Genomic DNA, 18,405 nt, shown 5'->3' with positions numbered 1-18,405 from the left:
TCACTTTAAAGGTGACCTTATATTTTTACCATATTCCACTATATGGCATCAAATAACAAGAAAATGATGCAATAAAAAGAAAAAGCAAGCAAAGAAAAGATGAGAAAGGAGTAAAAGAATATGTGGAAAGCGAAAGAAATAAATGAAGTTAAGAGCAAGAAAGAGTAATAAAATACAACATCCTATATTTTGCGCCATATATATATATGTATATATATAATTATATACACACACACATATATATGTCATAATAATGGCTGGATGAGTCATTTCTTTTTTTTTTTTTCATTTTAGTACAGTAGGTTTTCAACTTCTCTACTTTAGAATTCTGCACTATGAATTAAAAATAATTGTCTTCTCATATGCCTCATGGATATTTCTCTAGGGACTAGTGTCCATCTCAGTGAAACAGTTTACAATAAGTTAAATGTAGCTAACAGTAGAATTGCATAGTAATAGAGAATTTGAAAGTCACTACACTGTTTGTGGTCTCCTTTTGTTAAAAATGCCAAGTTTTGCTTGACTTCAATTCAAAACCATACACCTCTTTCAAAATTTCACATGACTTTTTTCTCAAATATTGCCTTCCTAATATGCCTAATTCTTTGTTTTTTTATAGTATAAATTACTAATATTCCCCCAAAATATGAGATATCCAAGTCTAGAATACCTACTCATTTTCTAAAGATCTGTTTTAGAGTTAGTTCATAAAGACAATTATCTGTTCAGCCACATTAAAGTATAACCTAAAAGGTTTTGCAGAAATTAATAGGCTCCTTAAAAAATTTACCCAGATTCTAAAATTTCAAAAAACAGATTACATCCTTACCTGAAAATGTCTCCTGGAATTTTATGTTTAAATGGCTCTTTCTACAACAAGAAGTAAATATTGTCAAATAGAGAGACAAAGAATGTTGGAGAAAAGTTAAAGAACACATAGTTCAACACAGGTTAGGCCCTACTTGGTTTTCGGGAAATTTTAAGAATTATTTCTGAAAGTTTGCCTAGAATTTCAGAGATGTCATTAAGATATTTTATAAAATAGTAAGTTTGTCATTTCATTCTGATAGAAAACTTTTTTTTTTCAATCTATATTAAACACAGAGCAAGTTCAGGCTCACTGCTGGACTTAGGCCTCCTATAGAATTATATTTTTCCATAAGACTTAGGAAAGAACAGATTTTAAAAACAGTATGCAAAAGAAACATTCATTGTTATACTCCTAAGTATCTCTTTGCACTTAGAGTGTCTATCTGCAAACTACATTATTTCATTTAATGGAATATTTAACACAGAGTCTCAGTAGGTCTCCCACTCATATTTTACTTTAATTTTGATACCTACAATGTACAATCATTTCCTTTATTTATAACTAGCCTTTTTAAAGATATCAAAGTCTGACAAATTTTGGATTGTAATACATTTTTAGTATTAATGGTGGCATCAAACATTTACTCATTTTGCTCTGTTAAGTCTTCAGTCACAAATTCTATTCATAATGTCCATACCTAACCCACTTTTCCCGATTCTCTAACTTAAACTAAGGTTGACAAATCTAAATAGAGTCTCCTTTTGGTTTAAGCTCTTAGGCCTACATTGTGTTTCTGTCACAAGAATGATGGTAAGAGGGACTAATTAAAAGTCCAATGAATGTGCCAGGGTTAAAATCACAGATTCTGCTCATTAACAGTCATTTACCTAAGGATATTTCCAAAGAATTCTTTCAATGTCTGAAAAGAACAAAAACTGAAAGGGGGAGGAAGGAATAAGTTGAGAAAACCATTTATAAATATTTATATTTGAAGTATGATTTAAAAAAAATCACTGATACCATCCATGGAGGAATCCAATTATAAGTAGAATTTCAAATATTGGTTTTTTTCATCATGTGTGCCTGTGTATTTTTGTGTATGTATGGATGTTTGTGCGTGTTTTAAAGGGGGATATCCTCTCTAAATCTAAAGAGCAGAAAAAGAAAGAGGAAAAAAAAAATCAGAGCCATTTTGTTAATTGCCGTTTTCCTGCTGTTTCCATGGTAATACTGGCTGCCAGACTTCTCTGCAGAGTGACAGTCCAACAATTCACACACTACACCCTTTCAAGCACAATGAATGGCTGTGAAAGAGTCCGAACAGGCACCATTCAGGAAACATGTGATATCTACTCAATGCACTACCTTTCATCCACATTTTCCAAATTGTAGTTAATTTAATTCTAAACAAATAGCTAAGGGGTACAAATGAGGATTAGAAGGAAAAGAACATCTTGAGCTCTAATGGGGGTGGTTTGTGTGAAGAACAATACAGCACTTTCTTCTGTTGCCAAGAAGGCTGGATGTAAAAATGCATTTTCCCTCTTCATCTAAGGTCTTCATTTAAACTCTATATCAACAGTGAGAACCATGATAGAAAATTTCTTGGCAAAATAGTTTATGTAGGTTTTGGCTTTACATTTGGAAACACATTTGATACAGTACGAAATAATTTCATTTACTATGAAATAAAACATAACATCAGACATTTTATTGACATTTAGAAGCTATCAGTTTTTGTAAGGTTACATTTTCTTCAATTTTTAACATCCTTCAAAGTTCAGGATAAGAAAAACAGTGAACTATAAAGTCCCTATAACAAAATACAAGGAACTGTCTTTATTCAGTCTAGAGTTGCATGTGATTTTTGTATTTAGATATCAACTAAGTAGGCCATGGTCATTTGAAAAACAAAAAGAACAAGAAAAGTAAAATGGTGTCCCTACATATAATTTCATATTATTTAAATGAAAGAATCATGGAAGAATCATCTCCCACATTCATTTTTCAGATACTGTCTCAGAAACACCAATCTTAAATTTTATATTCAATATTGCAATTATACCTATAAGCATATTTGCATTTCCTCTATTACATTTAACTTTTTAAGAGACTACTCTTATTTATGTTTACTGATCCAAGAAAAAGGAATCCAAATGAATCTGCTAATAATTCTTCATCCTCATTTCAACATAGTTCTGTTTCAAATAAGAGCACATCCATAAATTTATCTTCACTGCTGATGATTACATAATATATTTTCAATCTAAGTGAGTTATTTAAGTGGTTATCACATTGGTTTTCAGAGTTTTTATGATTTTTGACTCTATAGTAGTTTCAGAAGAATAGACTTTTATTCAGTTCCAGTTTATCAGCTATAAAATAATCTATAAAGAAAGAAGACTTGAAATGACTTTAGTTTCTGAGTGGATCAGTCTTAGGGCTAAAGTATGAACAGTCCTAAATCTTTTTGGAAATTTAAATGATACCAGGATCATAGTATTTCAGATGTTTGACAAAGGTCTTAAAATTCTTTCTTTTTTACTCATTTCTTCTGATTTTTTTCTCTAATGTTGAGGACCTTAGGGTTGACAATCTACAGTTGTTGAAATATGCAGGACACTTTCCTCATGTATAAGAGCTGGTATCAGATGTTACCTTGTGAAAAAGCCATCTTTGATGCAGAGAATCAGGTAGGAAGCCACTACTTTTATTATTTCTAAAAATTTTGATATTTTAGATGAAATCTTGATGGTTTTCTTGTGAAAGGGGTAGAAATGGACACTTTTAGTGTAAATAGTTATGTTTAGCTTCTAGGAGCCTGATATTATCATTTCAAGGCTGGGACTCAAAAACATCCAGCACTGGGCATCTCACTGTCAGAGTGCTACAGACAGATCACCCTCCATTCATGCTCCTACCACCCTCAATTTTGTTTACTTGTTTTCAAGCCTGCATTCCTATGGAACTAAAATATACCTTGGAGATTTTGAGAGAAGTCAGTAAAACCTATGTGGTTATCAGTGCCAAGCCCACCCCTGTGTGCTACTGTATATCTTAGGGGAAGAGTAGAGGGCAGAGGAATTGAAATATTAATATTATTTTTAAACCCATAAATTGCAAATAATCCTATTTTTTAGTAAATTTCCAAAAAAATGTTAAGTACTTAGAAGTAGTCTAGGAAGGAAAAGGCACAGGTAAAAGATAATTACTTCAAAGAAAGTTTTACGGTGCCTGAAGAAAGCTCACTATCAACAGTTACTTTGGGAAAAGAGGCTAGTGTCTTGATAATGGTGCTTATCCAGCTACACTACGACTATCCATATGCCTTAGTACTATCTCCCAGGAACTTTCTTTTCAGGAAATGAAATTTTCCTGGACTAGATTTTAAATTAAAAAAAATCAATAATGACATCATTTTTCACAAACACAAGAAGAAAACAATAGGGAAGTATAGGAATAATCCCTATAGCAGATTGGAGTTTCTCACTGTGGTAAGCAGTAGTTTATTTTCTCCCAAAAGAACAAATCATCATATTATTCTACAGAGGGTACACTGATCCAAGGAACCTTCCAGACCCACGAATGGATAGAGTGAGTTGGGAAACTCTTGAAATAGTATGGCACATGGAAGATGTATTTGTCTAAGTGAATTATTCTGAGGAGAGGGTCAAAATTTCATCTAAATCTCAAAAGGTGACATTACCCAAAAGTGTGGACATCACTAGTTTGCAGAGTTTTAAGAACCTTAGTGTTACCATCAGTGTATTACATGTGATTTCTTTAATCTACATTTCCCAGAGGGACTGAAAACTCTACTCCCATAAAAATTAACAAACTTTTCACTTAGTCCAGTAAGTTTCTTAAAAACAAAAACCTATGGTATTTGTCATGTATTTGTTAGGAACCAGTGTTCTTGACCTTTTTCTCACACTTGGTCCAAATAAAGAGAAAAGTCACTAAACTCAGAAGCTTTCCAATAAGTTGATGGTAATTCACAAGTGACTTCACTAGGTTTTTTTGTTTGTTTGTTTGCTTTTTATTAATACCATTGAGCTTACACAAAAGTGACACTGAGAATGAAGACTTACTGTCTTTTTTTTTTACTTTGGGGCACAAATATGATTCTCTAATTTTACAATGTCACTCTTCTCAGAAATGGACCTTTTGGCCTATTTAAACCTTATTTTGAGACTAATAAAGAACAGCTGAAAATCTTCATCTTTAGAAAACATGGAGGATAAAAACAGGAATGAATCACACAACATTGTCATTATGGGCATATTAACTCCCTATAAGAGGGAAATACGGGTCCTTTGGACTATGTCAAATGCTCCAGCAGACTGCCCAAACAGCAGATGTTTGTGAATTTAACTTGTCATCTTTAAAGACAGCATCTAATTGTTTTCCTTCTTTCGGGCAACAAATAGCTTTTAGCAAGGAAGGTCAATGTTATTCAAATTCCTTCTATCAACAAAATGTTGATATTTTTATTTCATTTTAGAGGAAGATCAATTACCATTGGTCTTGGTAGCCACGTATCTATGTTAAAAGAAGTTAAAAGAAGAACTATGTTAAAAGACTGTGTTAGACTACTATTTAAGACTACTTTTAACTATGTTAAAAGAAGAACTATTAATGATTTTCTCTTACCTGAACATCTAATTACTCAAATGATACTATCAACAAAAACATGAGATGGAGAACCACAAACTCCAAATTTGCCCTTTTGGTGGTAATATAGTTTTGAACACCTCTATACAAAATAGAGTCTCTAAGCTGACTTTTTTTCAATAATAATTTTGAATATTTCCTTTCATATACCAACATTCTGCTAGTCAACTCTTGGTTATTTAGGTTTTTATTTTCCATGCAGTTTGTTGTTCTCAGCAATTCAAACATTCTGCCAATCTTTAGAAAATAAATAAAATAGAATGAAACAAAAATCTGTTGAAGTTTCTATATTACTCTAATTGCTGATGAGGAACAAATTTGAAAAGTAGTCTGGAGTGAAAATTTTACAATATCGATTTACTTCATTAACAATCTTGTTCCTTCCAAGAAACACATACATGGGTTTTTCATTCTCTAGCCAAGGTTCTAAGTGTTTTGCACACTTCAGCTCAATTACTCTTCATAATAACCTCTTGAGATGGATGCAATGATTATCCATTACATAAGTAAAAAAAGATTTTCAAACCTGAAGTAATGTATTCAAGGTCACAAAGCTTGTAAATCATACTGCCAGGATTTGAAATCAGGCAGTGTATCTCAAAAGTTCTGAGCTTGTAACCCAAAATTTTTCTTTACCTCCTATTTAACTCTATTATCATTCTCTGTCTTAATATTTGTTTTTTACTAAATTAAGGTAATTTATTTAGCTTTCTTTGGATTGTATTAATGTGTCTTTTTTCATCACTTAATAGTCAACATTTCTTTGTTCTTATGTTTTAGATATACCTTTTAAAAATAGCATGTTGCTGGATATTTTTAAACAAATCTGATCATTTATGTATTGTAATTGGCAAATTGAATTATTAACAATTATGATGACTGACTATGGTATACTTAGATTTATCTTTATCTTACTTTGAGCTTTATGTATGTCTTGTTTTTCATAGCCTTGTTTTCTTTGTTATTTCTTGCTTTGTTTTTTTCTCTTTCTTTTTTTTGTTATTTCTTGACTCTAGTTTGCTTTTTATATTTTATCTTTTTAAAAAGCATGGCAATTTATATATTGTGATTTTAATTTTTTATATAAATAATATTTGCTTAAGTTTACTTATTATCATTTCCTTTGCACTCTACTCTCCCTACATCTAAGTTGCATTCTTTGTTTCTTTCTGAAATATATCATTCAGAAGTTCTGTTTGTGTTGGTCTGTTGGTGGTAAACACTCTCAGTTCTATCATTCCATTATCTTGTCACTTTTGTTGTTTTTGAGAAGTATACTAACAATTTATTTTAAGAAACTTTAAAAAGATATACATTAACATGCATGAAAAGTTTTGAACAGCATATAACAATATATAATTGTAAGAGGCTGTTCAATATTGATGTCTCAGATGAATGATGTATCATCACCCACTTTTCCCAAATTAGTTCACCAGTTTACTTACATAAGAGAAATGGTTGTAAATAACAATAATAATATGTAAAAATAAAAATAACTATAATAATTGGGTGTTTATTCTTCCAGGCACTCTTGTAAGGCCTTTTCAGACATCAGTTAATCATCACTGTGATGTGTCTAGGTATAATTTTTTTCTTAATTCTGCTTTAGTTGTGAAGTCCCTCTTTAACTTGTGGGTTCTTGTTTTTAATTTATTTTGCAAAGTCCCTGCCATTCTCTTTCAAATATTTTTTTCTGTCACATTTTTTTAAGCTCCACTAACACATATGTTGAACCTTTTTATATATCCCTTGCTTTTTTTAAAATAAATTTTTCTACCTTTTAGGCTTTTTGAATCCCAGTGTGTGAATTTCTTCTGATATATCTTTGAGTTTACTAATTTTCTCTTCAGCTGTGTACAGTCTCCTATTAAAAATATCTACTGGGTTATCAAGTTCAATGATTGCATTTGAAAGCTCCAAATGCCTGTTTTAGTTTTGTTTTTATGATCTATTTCTTCTCTTGGTTTTAAATTGTGTGAAGTTGTATCTGATTTTATTGGGAATTTTACTGAACTCTAGATTGGTCTATGAGGAAATTATAAGATGCCGATCTGAATGTTTTCTTCCATAGAGGATTTACTATTACTTCTGGCAAGCAGTTAGGATAGGTGCAGATTAATTTAATACTAATGAGGGCTGATCCAGAGCAGGACTTCTGAATTTTCAAGAGCTGATCTATTTCTGAATCACTCCAATTAGTTGCATATCGCCCTTTCAGGGGTCCCAGCTGAGCTTGTGGTGTTAAAATGTTCCCTTATCCTTCATGATCTCTGAAATCCAAGTTTTGGCCTCATAACTCCCTAGGACTTTTGAAAGCTCTGCCAGATTTTCAACCTTTCAGAAGCCTCATCAAAAATCAAAATATCTGAAGAGGAAAAGCAACACAGAATGTAGGGCTCACATTACCAAACATAGCTCCAGAATCTTGTCCTCACAACCCACAGATCCACAGGTATTCACTAATTTGTTAGCTCTCTGATGCTTTCAAACACACACACACACACACACACATGCGTGCATGCACGCACACCTCTGCATTTTGGTCTATGTTCTTAATTACAATACATGATTTAATGCCTGACTGGCCTAACATAGGACAGTCAACACACTGTGAAGAGAGATATATTTTTTAAAGAACTTATTCTGTTTCAGGCACTCTTTTAAGTACCTATATATATTATGATACTAGTTAGTAAAATCCCTAAGAAATTACACTTTACAAATGAGTATAGAGACATCAAACAACTTGTAAAAATTTGCATATCTGTAAATGGTAAAGTCAAGATTAAAAGCCAAGTTTGTATGAAAGATAACATTATTATTTTATTGTCTTCTTTATACTAATGCTCTCTATTCTTTCTGTTTTCTTTTCTTTTTCATTTCTTCCCCTCATTCTCACTCAATCTCTCCCTTCCTCTTTCTCTCCCCCTTCCTTTTTTTTTTCTTTCTTTAATCTAAGGGTAAAACATGATCTAACAACATTTTCAGCCTAGATTCTGACTAGCTAGAGTACCAACCCAGGTGAGGCTGTACATTATGATGACACTGGCTATTTGATAAATTAGTATAAGGGGAGGCTAACTCTGCTACACATCATCTTTACACCATCTCAATTGTTCTCCAGTAAGATCCCTTAATGATAACATGTCTATTTTCTTTCTTATGTCCTGGTGTCCCAATTTGCCACAAATCTTTCCTCCACTTCTCACGATCCTCTTTTCTCCTACCTTAGACACTAAAATTTTATCTTTTATTGGGAACTGTATCCACTTCCTAAATGTATCTATAATTGCAATTTTGCCAGACTCCAATCCATTCTCCAAACTGCAGCCAGACTGATCTTTCTAAAAAGTAAAACTTTTCATGATATATCCACCAAAAACCTTCAGTGGTCTTATATATCCCTCAGGGCCATCCTCAGCAGGGAACAGAAAGCATTTTGTGGTCTAGCCCCTTCTCACTTGTTAGCTTCTCTGCACATTTTCCACAGCTCTTTAACATGTCATGTTCTCTTCGTTATATTTTTTAATTTTCACATATTGTTTTCTCTCTTTGTAATTGGAATGTCTTTATCCCTCCCTGTTTTATCTTTGATAACTCCTCCCTTTTTAGTATCAATTTAGTCATGATTTCCTCCAAGAAGGTTTTTCTAATCACTAATGACAAAATTTTTACATATTTCCATATATCTCTGTGCAGTCCATATTATCAGCTCACTGATCATATTGTCCTGTAGTTTCCTATTCACTCCTTTGTGTACTAATTCCATTGTACCTCACAATCAACTTGACATGGAGAGGGCCCTCATTAAATGTTTATTTAATAAATGACTGAATAAATGAATGATAAGAAAATAAAGTTGCAACAAAATGCAAGAAAAATTAATACATATTTATATGCAATATTTATATACATATTTATATATATTTATATAATACTAATTTATATGCAAGAAAAACTTATACTTGCAAACACACATATATACTAGTAAAATAATTGGAAGACTACATAGCACAATATTTATAATAGTTATAATAAAAATGTATTTATGAGTTGCCGGTATAATTCAATCAATCACGTAAAAGAGATTATAAGTGTTACTCCTAATTTTATCACAACTGGATAGACTCATAGCATCTGAAATTTCAGGTGCTTTTGCATGTCACTTTCTTGAGTGGTATTTTGATACCAGAATTTGAGCCTTAATTTGATTATGGAATCAAATTATGCTCAACAATTGTGTATTAAATTCCTGTCATGTTGTTATCACTTAACTAGGTGCTATGACAGAAAGGAACAATTTTACAACTGTTTTTGAGTTACTTACAAACTTTTGAAGAGAAAAAAACATTAATATATATACATAAGACTTGAAATTTTTTGACCAGGTAATCAGGAACTGTATATATACTTGTTTGTAAAATATTCAAGGTTGGGGGGATAGGGTAACGGGGTGATGGGTCTTAAGGAGGGCTTGTGTTGTGATGAGCACTGGGTGTTATACACAACTAATGAATCGTTGAACACTGCATCAAAAACTAATGATGTACTATATGTTGGCTAACAACATAATAATAAAAAAAATTCAAGGTTGGACTTTATATATTTTAATGCCTCTTGCATTCTACTCCTCTTGCATCAGTCCCTTCTGTTTTACTATACTTATTTTTGAGGCATAAATCCAACACTTAAAAAGAACTGAAAAACCTTTAAGGGTTAAACTATTGTTTGGCTGAATGTCTCCATCAAGAGCATCACCAAGTGGCCACACACTTAGACTTGAATACCTACAGTAATGCTAACTGCAGATTTCACAAGCTCTTACCACTCTGTACTTTCTCCTGTGGTTTCCAATCACATCAAGAACAAGTCCAATCCCTCTTCCCCTGCTGACTAGTGAATATCTGAGGATAAATACTTTGTTACTTCTGAATCGTCTTTTTACTGCTATTTAAAAATCCTTAATCTGGGGCACCTGGGTGGCTCAGTGGGTTGAGCATCTGCCTTCAGCTCAGGTCATGATCCTGGGGATCTGGGATTGAGCCCCGAGTGGGGCTTTCCAGCTTGGTGGGTAATCTGTTTCTCTTTCTGCCCCTCCCCCTGTGCATCCTCTCTGTTGCTCTCAAATAAATAAAATCTTTAAAAAGAAATAAATAAAAAATTAAAATCCTTAATCTAATCTGGACAGGGATTAACCAGTTTGGCTTTATGGAACCATATAAAAGTGTATATATCTCCAAAATAAAATTTCCCCTCTTAGACTTTGGCCTGTTTTTATTTTCCACTTATCAAAATATTTTATTGGTCCCTAATTATTATATATTTATATTATGCATTTATATTATGTATTAATATTATATATTGCATATTGTATTATACAAATTATATATTAATGTTAATTAATAGATATTACATTCAACTAATACTGACAATGATTTTTTAAATAAGTACTGTAATTATTCTCATAGTACAGATAAAGAAACTGATGTACCAAGAAATGAAATGATTTTCCTAAGGTCACACAATGTGTAATAACGGATTTGAAATTTGAGACCAAAAAGTTTGTTTCTGGAGTCCCTCTATATGAAATAGTGTCATTCATAATACAATCACAATACAGTGACAAGTGTGTAGCTTGTTATTCTCTCTCTGTGATAGTCACAGTATATCAAGGGATTTGTGCCCATACAGCCACAAAGCTAGGGTGAACATTACCAAAAGTTTCTTCTGGCAAGCTCTACTAAACAACACACTACTGTCACCTAGCATCTACTTTTTTAAAAATTGTAATTCAATTAAACTACGTCTTACATAATTTTTGTATTTTTCAAGAAATTACTAAATCACTCAGTGATATATTTTATACTTAAATATAAAAATACATATTCTATTTTGAAATATAACTATATTTTATAAACTATAACTAAAATATAACTTTAACCTAAACATAACAAAATGTTTTAAAACATAACTATTTTAATTTTAAAAATCTGTATTTAAATATGAAACATTTAAATAAATACACTAAGAAAAGGTGAAGACAGTCTTTTTTAATGAAGTATTACAATTTTGGGAATATTGCTTGTTAAGTGTATTAATTTAGTGAGTTAGCGTACAGAGACAAAATAATATATTTCCTACTTATGTTAAAATGTGCTATTTGTTTTGAAGTTTGAAAGAAATGAGAGAGGCAATTGGGAAACTTTGTCATGCTATCTTACAGTGAAAATTGGAATTTTTTTCCATTATTGAGGCTTAAAATAAATATAATGGTTTTCCTCCTTAATATCCAGTGGAAGAAGTTCAGAAACTGAACTAGAGATAATTATGTCCTTGGCAGGGGTAGAGTGACACCATGTGGAGTAAAACAAAACACAGTTACTCCACAAGGCTGACACTGGCTCTCCCCAGAAGAGCACAACTTGAAAAGAGAGGAAACCATAATAAAAAATAAATAAATAAATAAATAATAAAATAAAAATAGAACTACCCTAAAAAATAAGAGGAAACCAAAGATTGACTTTTCAAGTAAGTCATCTAATTTTCCTAAATTCTTCTTAAAATTCTTCATTAAGAATATGAATGTGTTCAAGTCAGCTAACAGCAAAGAAGGCTTATGCAGTTAGAGTAGAATATGTAGCATTTTATAAGAAATATTTTATACTCTAAATAGAAAATAAAATTTATGGTAAGGTATTATGATTCATATTCATCTGAGTAAATATATATTTTATATATATAATCTATATTTTAATTTAAATTCAATTAGTCAACATATAGTACATTATTAGTTTCAGATGTAGTGTTCAATGATTCATCAGTTGTGTATAACACCCAGTGCTCATCATATCACGTGCCCTCCTTAATGCCCATCACCCAGTTACCCCATCCCCCTACCCACCTCCCCTTCCGCAACCCTCAGTTTGTTTCCCAGAGTCAAGAGTCTCTCATGGTTTGTCTCCCTCTCTGATTTCTTCTCATTCAGTTTTCCCTCCCTTCCCCTATGATCTTCTGCACTATTTCTTATGTTCCACATATGAGTGAAACCATATAATAATTATCTTTCTCTGATTGACTTATTTCACTTAGCATAATACCCTCCAGTTCCATCCACATCGATGTAAATAGTAGGTATTCATCTTTTCTGATGGCTGAGTAATATTCCATTGTTATATATAGACTCTCTTATTTAACACACATACACACACATTATTTTATCCATACTTGTATCTAGAAATTTCAGTGATCTAAGAACATTTGCAATAGAAGTCACAGCTTAAATAATTACTGAATATACTTTATTCTCAAATACTTTTTAGAAAAATTCAGAACAATACATTTTATATTGAGTCCACTAACCTAAATGAATTGCTCCCACAAGGAGAAGCCAGGAAATCACTGGCTAATGTGTACATTTGAGATGGCATTTGGAGAAAACAATTTGATTAAAACTTTTTTTTTTGAAGAAACTTGTATGTAGCAATGGGATTTACATATATTGTTAATTTTTTTCCATTTGTTCATTTACTCAACAAATATTGATAGAACATATATTACATTGTAGGTACTGTGAGAAGTGTTAAACACCTCTGTAAGGTAGAAATCTTTGCCCATGACTTACTGGCAGTATAATGAAAAGTCAGAAAAATAAATTGAGAAATGTTTAAAACTAGCATCCAATACCGTTTTAGCATTTATGGAAAAGATCATAATATTTTTATAGACCTAATAATAGGGTAAATAATACGATTTTCTCTTCCCAAAATATCCAAAAAAATGTTTAAAACATGAATTATGTTATACCATTCACTGGCTTTAGATGTTCCCATCACATTTATACCAACTGGAATCCCCAGTCTGGTCTACACTAGCTTCCCTCACTCCTCTCCTGCTTTTCCACCTTCATCTCACTGTTTTCTCCCCAATCTCATAGGACTTTGCTCTGTTGTTGGACATATTGAGCCCATGTCTGGTAGCAGGCCTTTGTACCAACTGTTACCTGAAATATTCTTCCCTGCTTTCTGCACACAAGGTGCTTATCTTTTTAAGACTAAATGTGACTTGATTCTTATCTCCTCACAAAGGACATTTTTTGACTCTCCAATTTAATGCTCTCACCCCCACACACACACACACATTCTATATCACTTTACTTCATTATAATTACTCCTTTGACACTTATCAGTAGGTGTTATTTTCATATTTATTTGTGTTTGTTTTTTAATGTGGCTTCCCCAGCAAGAATGTAAGATCCCAGTGAGAGCTTATTTGTTGTTAGCTGTATCTCTGTCATTTAGAATGAAGTTTGTCCACCCAAAGGTGCTCAACAAGTATTAATTGAATGAATACTGTTTTAATCCTTATTTATTTATTTATTTATTTATTTATTTATTTATTTATTTTGCATGGCCTCTTCCAAAGGAGAGAGTTTGAGGCGCTTTTTATTCTGTTTTCCCCTTCCTTCCTTCCTTTCTCCCTCCCTTCTTTATCTTTCCTTCCATTCTTCCTTCCATATCTTTCTTCCCTCCCTCCCTTTCTTCTTCCATACCCCTCTCTCTTTTCCTCCTTTCCTTCCTTCTTCCTTCCTTCCTTCCTTTCTGTTTATCTTTCTTTCTTTCTTTTACAGAAATATGAAGATTTTCGAGCTTAGCATTTAAGGAAAAATGACAACTTGATGCCAAATGAATGTCTTTATATTGATTCAATTTCTAAAAGAAGTATTGGAAGTCAGTCTCCAAACACTATGATCAATCTCTGGGATAAGTATCAAAGTTAGTATAGATAGATAGATGATATAGATATAGATATAGATATAGATATAGATAGATATAGATGATAGATATAGATATAGATATAGATATAGATATAGATAGATTAGATAGATAGATGATAGGTAGATAGATATAGATAAATATATAGATATATATATCAACAAGGCTTGTGCAATTATGATTATATATATATCAACAAGGATTTCAGGAACAAGAGATGTTTGATTTAGAACAGTGCAATACATGTTAAGTATGTTAAATTGTTAAAAAGGTTTTCAGACTTTTAATAAAGAAAGAGGGTTAGGTTTATTGTGTAACCAATGAGTAGTACTTACGTGGTGGCACATTTTAGAGAAATACAAGAAAAAATAAAGTTTACTAATGAAAAAGACATGTGTGAAATTGAAACTTTCTGTCTCACCAAGGCAGCTATAATTAATTGGTAGTAGCTACCTTGAGTACTATGTCTCTATGGATTTGAGTCATGTGCAGGCTTATAGGTAGTTCTTTGATTGAATAACAATGTGCTTGTAAGCAGCTTCCTAAATTAAATTATCTTAGTTGGAATATCTAGAATAATTTTCATTTTCCTTAAAGTACTTTGTCTGATAAGAGCACCTAAAGGATTTTGTCTGATACTAGCACTTTCCCAGGTGTTCTGTTTATACAATGCAGTAATTAAAAACACAGTTACTGAAAAAGCACTCAAGTACACTACAGTTGGAAACTCTTATGGATTATCTGTGGGATTATCTGTGAAATTACCTACTTTTTTTCTACTTAAAATGGCACTGTGTCTACTGGGGATGTTGAGTTGCACAAAGTGGATGTATACATCCAAGTTTTGAGTTGCTATGAAGAGAGATTGTTCAGGTCTTCTAGACATATCCTTGGAGATAGAAAAAAACAAAGATTACAACATAATTATGAATATGCATTTTGTTTTATATTCCTATAGAAATATAATGAGATATCTATTAGGCCAACATGCCACTTAAGCTTGACCCCAATGATTAATTTCTGCCCTTTTGCTTGATAGAGACATTTGTAGGTAAAATTACTTACACAAATGTTGATAAGTGGACAAAAATATCCTGGAGTTGCTTTAAAGTAGTTGTAAAATTAGACTGAGTAGGGGCACCTGGGTGGCTCAGTCGTTAAGCGTCTGCCTTCGGCTCAGGTCATGATCCCAGGGTCCTGGGATTGAGCCCCGCATCGGGCTCCCTGCTCAGCGGGAAGCCTGCTTCTCCCTCTCCCACTCCCCCTGCTTGTGTTCCCTCTCTCACTGTCTCTCTCTGTCAAATAAATAAATAAAATCTTTAAAAAAAATTAGACTGAGTAAGTAAGTAGTCCATACATTTGAAACTAACTCAGACACATTATTTGAAAGAGAAGCTTACATTTATTTACAGGTCATAGTGGTGGAGGTAATGATTGCTAAATTAAAGCTGCATGAGGGTTATATCAACAGGTATGTAAAAACTACCTCCTAAATCTACACTGAAATTTACATTCAAGAAAATAATATTTACAAATTTCCTTTATTTTTTTAAGTTTTTATTTTATTTTATTTCTTATGCTTTTTTATTTCAATTCAAGTTACTTAACATACAATGTATTACTAGGTTCAGGGTAGAGTTTAGTGATTCATCAGTTGCATATAACACCCAGTGCTCATCACATCAATTGCCCTCCAAGTGACACACTGGGCCAGATGGACTTAACAGATATGTTCAGACCATTTTATCCTAAATCAGCAGAATACACATTCTTTTCAAGTGCCCATGGAACATTCTCCAGAACAGGTCACATACTGGGTCACAAATCAGGACTCAACAAGTACAAAAAGATTGAGATCATACCATACGTATCTCAGACCACAATGCTATGAAACTTGAAGTCAAACACAAGAAAATTTTTGGGAAGACCACAAATACATGGAGGTTAAAGAACATCCTACTAGAGAATGAATGAGTCAACAAGGAAATTAAAGAATTAAAATAATACCTGGAAGCAAATGAAAATGAAAACATGACAGTTCAAAACCTTTGGGGTGCAGCAAAAGCAGTCCTAGGAGGAAAGTCTATAGCAATACAGGCCTTCTTCAAAAAACGAAAGTCTCAAATACACAACCTAACCTTATACCTAAAGGAGTTGGGAAAAGAACAGCCAATAAAACTGGAATCTAGCAGGAGAAGGGAAATAATAAAGATTAGAGCAGAAATCAATGATATATAAATCAAAAAAACAGAAAAGTTTTTATTTTAATTCCACTTAGTTAAGAGTGTTATATTAATTTCAGGTGTACAATATAGTGATTCAACACTTCCATACATCACCAGGTGCTCATCATAAATGTACTCCTTAATTCCCATCATCTAATTAACCTATTCCCCTGCCCATCTCCCCCCTGGCAAACATCATTTGTTCTCTGTAATTAAGAGTCTGTTTCTTGATTTATTTCTCTCTCTCTTTTCCCCTTTGCTCATTCATTTTGTTTCTTAAATTTCACATATGAGTGAAATCATATAGTATTTTTCATTGACTGACTTATTTCACTTAGCATTATACTCTCTAGCTCCATCCATGTCCTTGGAAATGGCAAGATTTCATTCTTTTTTATGGCTGAATAATATTCCATATATGTATAATTAAGGAATTATGTATATATGTACATTTATGGATGTATAATTATATATAATCATGTAATTATGTATATATGTATGTATAAATTATATGTATATGTATGTATATATGTATAAATTATACATAATTTATGTATAAATTTATTATGTATACATAACTTATGTATAAATTATGTATATATAGATAATTCCATAATTATAGATACATATACATATATAATGGAATAAAAATATTCCATCCATGGATAATATGTATATACTCCAATTTTTTTCATCTATTTATTTATCAGTGGACGCTTGGGACTGCTTCTATAATTTGGCTATTGTAAACAGTGCTGCAATAAACAGGGGTGCATGTAGTCCTTCGAAATAGTATGATTGCTAGATCAGGGAGAAGTTCTATTTTTAAACTTTTGAGGAAATTCCTTACTGTTTTCCACAGTGGCTGCACCATTTGCATTCCCACGAACAGTGCAAGAAGATTCCCCATTCTCCACATTCTCACCAATACCTGTTGTTTCTTGTATTAATTTTACCCATTCTGACAGGTGTTAGGTGAAATCTCATTTTAGTTTTTAATTGCATTTCCCTGATGATGAGTGATGTTGAGCATCTTTTCATGTGTCTGTTGGTGACATGGATGTCTACCTTGGAGAAATGTCTGTTTGTTTCTTCTGCCCATTTTAAATTGGATTACTTGGTTTTAGGGTGTTGAGTTTGATAAGTTCTTTATAGATTTTGGATAACAACCCTTTATCAGATGTGTCATTTGCAAATATATACTCCCATTCTGTAGGTTGCCTTTAAGTTTTATTGGTTATTTCCTTCACTGTGCAGAAATTTTTATTTTGATGTAGTCTCAATAGTTTATTTTTAATTTCTTTTCCCTTGCCTCAGGTAAACTTTCTAGAAAAAAGTTGCTATGGCTAATGTCAAAGTAGTTACTGCCTTATGGTCTCTTCTAGCATTTTTATGATTTCAGGTCTCACAATTACGTAATCAACTTTTTTTTAAAAAAATGCATTTTTTCACCTTCAAATGGGAATGATCTTTTTTCAAATACTTCTTTAAATTTAAATTCTAGTTAGTTAACATACAGTGCACTATTGATTTCAGGAGTAGAATTAAGTGATTCATCACTTGCATACAACACCCAGTGTTGTATATTGCTCATCAAAACAAGTGCCCTCTAAACCCATCACCCATTTAGCCCACCCCTCACCCACATCCCTCTATCAACCCTCAGTTTATTCTCTACATTAAGAGTCTCTCACAGTTAGTTTCTCAATCTCTTTTTTCTTTTTTTTTCTTCCCCCCTCATATGTCTGCCTGTTTTGTTTCTTAAATTCCACACATGAGTGAAATCATACAGTATTTGTCTTACTCTGACTGATTTTTTTTTTTCAGTTTTTGATGTAGTGTTCCATGATTCATTGTTTGGATATTAACACCCAGTGCTCCATGCAGAACGTGCCCTCTTTAATACCCATCACCAGGCTAACCC

This window comes from Leptonychotes weddellii, chromosome 5 (assembly GCF_054177405.1).
Source record: "Leptonychotes weddellii isolate Sample4059 chromosome 5, ASM5417740v2, whole genome shotgun sequence".
NCBI lineage: Eukaryota > Metazoa > Chordata > Mammalia > Carnivora > Phocidae > Leptonychotes > Leptonychotes weddellii.
This window is presented reverse-complemented; position numbering follows the sequence as displayed.